Source organism: Melospiza melodia, chromosome 5, assembly GCF_035770615.1.
Source record: "Melospiza melodia melodia isolate bMelMel2 chromosome 5, bMelMel2.pri, whole genome shotgun sequence".
Classification (NCBI taxonomy): Eukaryota; Metazoa; Chordata; class Aves; order Passeriformes; family Passerellidae; genus Melospiza; species Melospiza melodia.
The window spans coordinates 14,725,338-14,732,019 of record NC_086198.1 but is presented as its reverse complement, the minus strand read 5'-3'; the positions used below and the strand labels follow the sequence as shown (position 1 = coordinate 14,732,019).

General features: G+C 38.7%; 1 protein-coding gene across 1 annotated transcript in view; it reads left to right on the top strand.

The window, feature by feature from the left end:
• The first annotated feature begins 1,132 nt into the window (after positions 1-1,132).
• The window catches only part of TRIM2 (tripartite motif containing 2), a 108,685-nt gene continuing 103,135 nt past the window's right edge, over positions 1,133-6,682 (top strand). The window contains exon 1 of the mRNA XM_063156368.1: positions 1,133-1,150. The gene's annotated coding sequence lies outside the window, so the exon portion shown is untranslated. The remainder of the gene's footprint in view (positions 1,151-6,682) is intronic.

The window sequence follows — 6,682 nt, the reverse complement described above, 5'->3', positions numbered from 1 at the left end:
CTGGCCCTTCAGGGTGAACATTTCTGCCTCTAACACTTGTGCTTGGGCTGCTGTGGAACTCAGCAAGTCTCTTCCCTGCATGTATCATTGCAACATACAAATAGGTGCCTATAGGATGGGAATTTACAGAATGCTGTGAATGAATGATTTTTGTCTGAGCTGCTAATGCAGGTCTTTCACTGGGGTATCTGGTTGGACTGTAAGCCTTTTGAAACAAATAATGTTTTCTTGTATAAGAGGCTCCAGTGTTCTTGAAGGCCCCATAGTCCAGTTGAAGAGTAGCCTACAATGTGTCACCTACAACATGCAGTTTGGCTGCTTTTGTGGCAATGTCACACATGGAACTAGGATTTGGTGGTGGAGAGGAAGTAGGGGAAACAATGGCTAACTTTGTATGTGTAACCTGCTTTAGCTACTGCTGGTGTGATAAACAAGAGAAAAAAATGCATGAAGAAATATTTCTTCCTCTTTGTCTATAAACATATATAACACACTAGATATATTTCTGCATGCTTTTAAAAATTCTCTGCAGCTCTCACTCCTCTGTAAGCATATAGGATTATGCATTAAGATGAAATTAATCCCTCATTTTGAAGTGCACAGGCTCAGCATTTGCCACAGCTTTGCTCTAAGAAAGGGATTCAGACCATGTGGTCTCCACCAAAGAATGGCAGATTGTTGGCAGAATCTTTTTCCATTTGTTTCTGCAAGTGAAATAGTTAATAAATCAGTCATGCATTATTACTGGATTAGCAATCACACTCCCAAACAGTACTAGCTGCTCTCACTCTTTCTCCTGAAGATTACCTTTAAATCCTATCAAGGGACAAGATTCCTTTTGCCTTCCTGGCATTAGCACCCTAGTGACCTACAGCCAAAGTCAATAATCACTAAGCTAGCTCTTTGTCATGGTGGAAGAACAGCCTTAACCAGATCCACTGATTCTTAAGAATTTAGATTCTCTTGTCAGTGCCTTCATTTTTTATTGTTTTCCTTTGTTTAATTTTTTTTTCCACCTCAGCTAATCTGAAGCTGAGCAGAAGGAAGTTTGCCACAATGAATCACTCAAGAGTCTGTTGTGGGGTCATACAGAATGGGAGAGTTTTGCAAGGCTGAAGACTGCAGAGGAGCTGAAGAAAATTATGAGGAGGTAGGTACTTAACAAATTCTTTCTGATTAATTAAGCTTATTTACCTCTTGTCTGCAGCTGAGTGTGGTCTGTAAACCTGCCTCTTCCTCTTGGTATGAAAGCAGAGAAACAGCACTGGAGACAGGTCATAAATTGATGAGAGAATTAATTCATGGTCTTTGAGTTCTCTTTGTCTACAGTTTCATAGGAGAGTTACTTAAAATTGCATGTTGGACATATCAAATAGTACAACACTTTTTTTGCATGTTTTGAGATGCTCACCAATGAAATGGCTTAACTCAGCAGTGACTCCTTATTTTGCCTCATAAGTTACTTTGTGTTTGTTTTCATGGCATTTGTTTCATTATTGCTGGGATTCATTTACAGAAGCATTGGAGTATTTTATATGCAAAAAAAGTTTCAAAAAGTAAAATTACACTTAGGTTACCATGTGCTTCATTTTTAAGGTGCAGTTATTTTTAAAATGTTTGGGTTTGAAACCTGAAATATATAGGTACTAAAATATTTTGAATAGTAATGAATATTCTTGCAGTTTTATTATGTTTTGCTGCATGGAAGATTGATGTTAATGTATCTGTAAAATATTTTTCTCATAGCCTTGTAGGTTTTTTTGCTAACCTGTTACTAGACATGAAGGAAGGTCTGGAGATTTTAAATCTTCTTAGTATGCAGACAAAGATAACAGGATATGAACTGAAAGGTATAAGCAGCGCTTAAAGTCTACCTTGAACCCAATGATGCATGATTGTGCAAGTAACTTCTTCAAGTGCTTCCCAGTAAATACCTAGCCACAGGATGTTTGCAGCACTGCTTTCTGATGTAATCAGCATAGTTATCTTTTGGGGTGAATTGTTAGATAAAGGAATGGGCTAGCATTCAGATCAGGGCTCACTGTGTCTCACACTTAACGTGTTAGACTGTTTAATTCAGAACTGTTATTTCCTCGATTCACCTCAATTTTAGCTCATAGTGTTTCTTTTCTAGAAACTGCAAACAAAAACTGGTGGACAAGGAAGTGTGGGTGGGGATTAAAGTGAGAAAGCTAAGACCAATGCAACTGGACAAGAAAGAGCAGTTAAGTGTTTGAGCATTGAATTGAAAAGTAAGAGAAAGCTTTTCAAGTCAGCTCAAATATTTTTTCTATGTGTAGGGAGAGCAATCATGTGGAAAACAAAAGCTGGGAGGCACCCAGACTGAAAACAAACTTTGGTTCTTACCAAGAACTTCCTTAAATTAAGACCTAAATGGACCAACTTGCTACCATTTAGTCCTCCACCCTCACCTACTACTTATTCCTCTGTGGACAGTCTCAGCTCACAAGATTGCATTGAAAATTCAGGTTATGGGCTCATCATTGTGCTTGGAGTATTTTGCTGGCTTTCAAACCCCCTCTTACCTTTCTGCTATTTAAGAAATGTTTTTCTGGCTGCTTAAAACTCTGCTTCATGGTGTGTTCAGTGACAGACTTGCTGCCTGTCTATGACTGTTGGAGCTCCAGCCCAGCAGACCATGCATGTGGTCCCCACTGTTGTCATGCCACACACAAAACATGATGAAGGAGCCAGAGGACTCACATGACATTTCTCTAATGCTGGGTTGCTTTCTTGCAGACTCAGGAGACTTACTAACTTACTATGTGAAATTTTATTATTTGTTTTATTTTTTGTTTTGTTTGTTTTATTCTCTTTGTGTTTCAGCATCTCCTCAAATAGGGTAATAAATTTTTGCTTGCTGTATAAAATATGTGGAGGAAATGCAGTGCAAGTGCAAATACGACTATACAGCAGCTGTTTGTGAAATGATGTGACTGTTATAAATGAAACATTATTAACAAAATAGGTCTTAAGATAATTTTCAGTCCTTTAAAGTTATGAAACCCTGTAGTGTTCAGGGTCTTTTGGTAGCATACCACTACCTTACACTTTTTTTGTTTAAAAGAAAGAAATTAGATGTGCTGTGTAAAACATTTGTGTCTAAACTTGATATGGTATGCAAACCTAGCGTGATGCAAGGAAAGGTCATTCAGAGAATAGTACACTCTGAGCTCATTGGCCACCAGGAAAATTTATTTAGTTCCTACTTTTTTGGGTTTTTAAAATCATCTTGGGCAATGTGCTTTGTCAATAAGGTCTGTCATGACCTAGACAACCTCTTTACAGAGGAGGCATTGTAATGATGAACACATGAGGGACAGTGAGCTGCCTCAGCGCTGCTCTCATGGGAACCATGTAAGTACCTACAGTAGTCACCTGCTCTCCCTGCAGCAGACCCTACCTTGAGGAAGGTGGCTTCATATTTGGGTAGATGATGAATAATATTTCAACATTGTGGGTTGGTTCCCAGGCCAGTATTCAGTAGGCAACAGGAAATCATGTGTCCACAAAGAGACAAACTTGAAATGCTGAGCCATATTGCCAAGCTGGAGAAAGACACAGTGCTTCCATCTTGTGGTGTGCTTGATTTTTCTTCATTGTCAGTACAGCCTCAGGACACTGGAATCATGAGCCATGACTAGGTTTTAGAGGTGCTGGTGTAATACAAACAGTACTGCTACCACTAAGCAGCTTGCTTTTTAATAGCGGTCTTCACAGCAAAACCCCAAACCCAAGTTAATTACAGGAGGCCAGGGAATTATTTCAATTAGACCAGGATAGCAGCCCTCTGTCCAGAAAAGCAGCTTTAAGCACAACTCTGCTGGAGCAAGTTCAGTCCAGCTCATTAAGACCAAGTGTTAAGACCACAGCCAGATTCTAAACTGTCTTTTCAAAACCACCTCTTCTACAGGTTACTGTTGTCTGAAACTGCTCTGCCTGATCTTGATAGCATCTCTTTTCTCTCTCCTACCCAGCCAAGCTGAGACCAGTAGCTTTTACCTAATGGTGACTCTGCCCTCTGCACCTGTCCTGGTCTGGGAGGTCAGAATTTGTAAACCTTCTTTCATGCTCTTGAGATAATTTTCCATCTAATGTGTGCTTTTGTGCTGGTTTGGTTGGATAAACATAGGTAGAGGAAAACATATGTGTGCCTCTCATTAGGGTTACTTGTTACAATTTATTTATGGTTCCTTCTAATTCTTGAAATGTTATGGGACTAATGGATATCTTATGTTCCATGAATACTTAAGCAAGCTCTAGGTGAAGATGATGATTTTGCAGTTTTTCTCCTTATGATTACTGACTTCTCAATTTTGTTGTGCCAAGTGAGTCCCATTGGATTTTACACCTGCTGCTCCCTTACCTGTCTAGAAATGAGTATGGATACGACTACTATCATACTGCTATAGCCAATGACTCCTCACAGGACTGAGGTTAGGCTTTTGAAACAAATGTAATTCATAGTCACTTAAGTTATGTCAATCAGAATGCAAAATTTTAACTGCAGTTGTTCTAAAGATCAGTACAGCGTTAATATTGATGAAATGTTGTAATCCTTAATTTTTTAAGTCTTCTAAGAGCAGGTTGTATCCACAATGGCATCTTGTTGGTCTCAAACAGCTGTGAGACAGCAATTCTTGGCTTTAATTTGAGTTACAAATACCCCATTTCCTGAATGGATGCTAACTTTGAAGAAGTGAGTACTGCCCAACTGTCTACAACCTGTGGACACAACAAACAATTTTTCAGTTTGACAGCGTTAGGAACAGAGGCAGGTGATATAAGGCTGAGGACTGGAAAAAAACAGAGATGGAATGATGGAAGTTGACGACAGCATGGAGATGAGAAGTAAGCAATATGAATATATTCCTTATGAAATGGGATAGAAGGGATTAAAGAAACCCAAGGAAAGTAATAGTGAGGAGATGTAAAATATGCTTGTATTTTACATCTGTACTGCTCTAGTAAATATAAGCACAGAAGCAAGAGGGCTTGGGAGGAAAAGAAAGCAAAAAAAAGAGAATATATAATGAAAAAGGCCTTGCTGAGCTGACAGAAGAATGTCCCTGGAGGACAAGAATGCAAAACTATAAAGAATTAGGTATTTTGACTAGCTTAAGGCAAAGCACAAGTTTTGGCAACGAGGGAAATGAAATTCTTTAGAAGAAGAAAAAAGTAGATTTTCAAATAGAATAGAACTGACATAGATTTGGAGTTAATTTCGAGTGTTATTCTATTGAAAGTTGGTTGATCAGATATTATACTAAAATACTTATATTTAATTCTCCTGGGAAGCAAAATCATGGAGAAGCTTGCTGTAATTTTTTAATAGCTTTTTCTACAAAGGTCTGATGTTTTCATTATCACTACTGGATGGTATGGTGAATGATCCAGAGAGCCTGACACCCAAGGATTTGTATTTTCCTCAATATGGATATGCCTGCATTATAAAGGGAAGATGCCCCAGACAACCTGAGGCAGGCTGAATGTAGGTGTTGTATAGTGGTTGAAGCAACACAAGACTCTGTTCTGCATGTGCCTGAGTAATGTCAAAGCTGAAACCTCTGCTGTTGTCATTGCTCTTCTTTCATGCATACATCACGGCCGTCAGGTGCACAACTGTGGTGCAGATATGTCAGGATTGGACCTTAGAGATGTCAGAACAATGTCAACACTTACAGAAATGCATTAATTAGTAATGAAAAACATTCAATGTTCTATGTACTGGCTTCTGCTTTTCTGCCCACTGACACAGCTTTCTGTCTCACTAGTCCTGATTACTGCTAAGAAATTACATGCCAGAGGCAAACACGCCATTTTAGCAGGGCTGGCTACTGAAAGCCTTCACTCAGTTTAAATGGGTGCTCTAATTTTTGCTGGCAGGAACAAGGTTACAGTTAGATGATAATCCTATTCTTCAGCACAGTGAAGGCCATAGAAAGAATGGTTTTGGAAATGGCTTCCTCTGTTTCTAGATGAAAAATGAAATTTCTTTAGAAGAGGAGTTGCTTTTTCAGCTAAGTTTTCATTGAGACGAAAAGATTTCTTTTACTCATACGTCTTAGCATAAATGGCTATAAAAAGACCTTTTCAGAACAAGACTTGCAATATAACAATATTGTTTTAAGTAAAAAGGCAAAACTCCAGTTTAGTCCTTCATGAGGATGTTAAGTGGTGTGTCAAATTTTTAAAGTAACTTTCTTAGAGTATCTTATCCTCATGCAAGAAAATAAACCCTATCAATTCAAACTGGTAGTGACCTCCTTTCAGGCAGTTGTAGTGGGAAGTAAGGTCATCTTTGAGCCTCCTTTTCTCCAGACTAAGCAACCCCAGCTTCCTCAGCTGCTCATATTCTCTAGACCCTCCTCCATCTCCATTGCCTTTCTCTGGACATGAAAAGTGATAAAAGTAAGATGATTTCTGCTTGTTTGCTCAATTCCTAACAATGCAGCTGCTGGCAAATTAAAAGCCAAGTAGAGTATGGGAAAAAGACATGTTCAGGGAGAAGGTGTAAGGTGAAATATCCAATAAAGCATGCTGGAGCACTCCAGACATGTGAAATAATAGGGCTGAGATAATGTGTAAGAAATTACACAGACCCTTTATAGTGGGATGTTTCTTAAATTATAAACAACTTTATCCATAGGCACTCATAGGT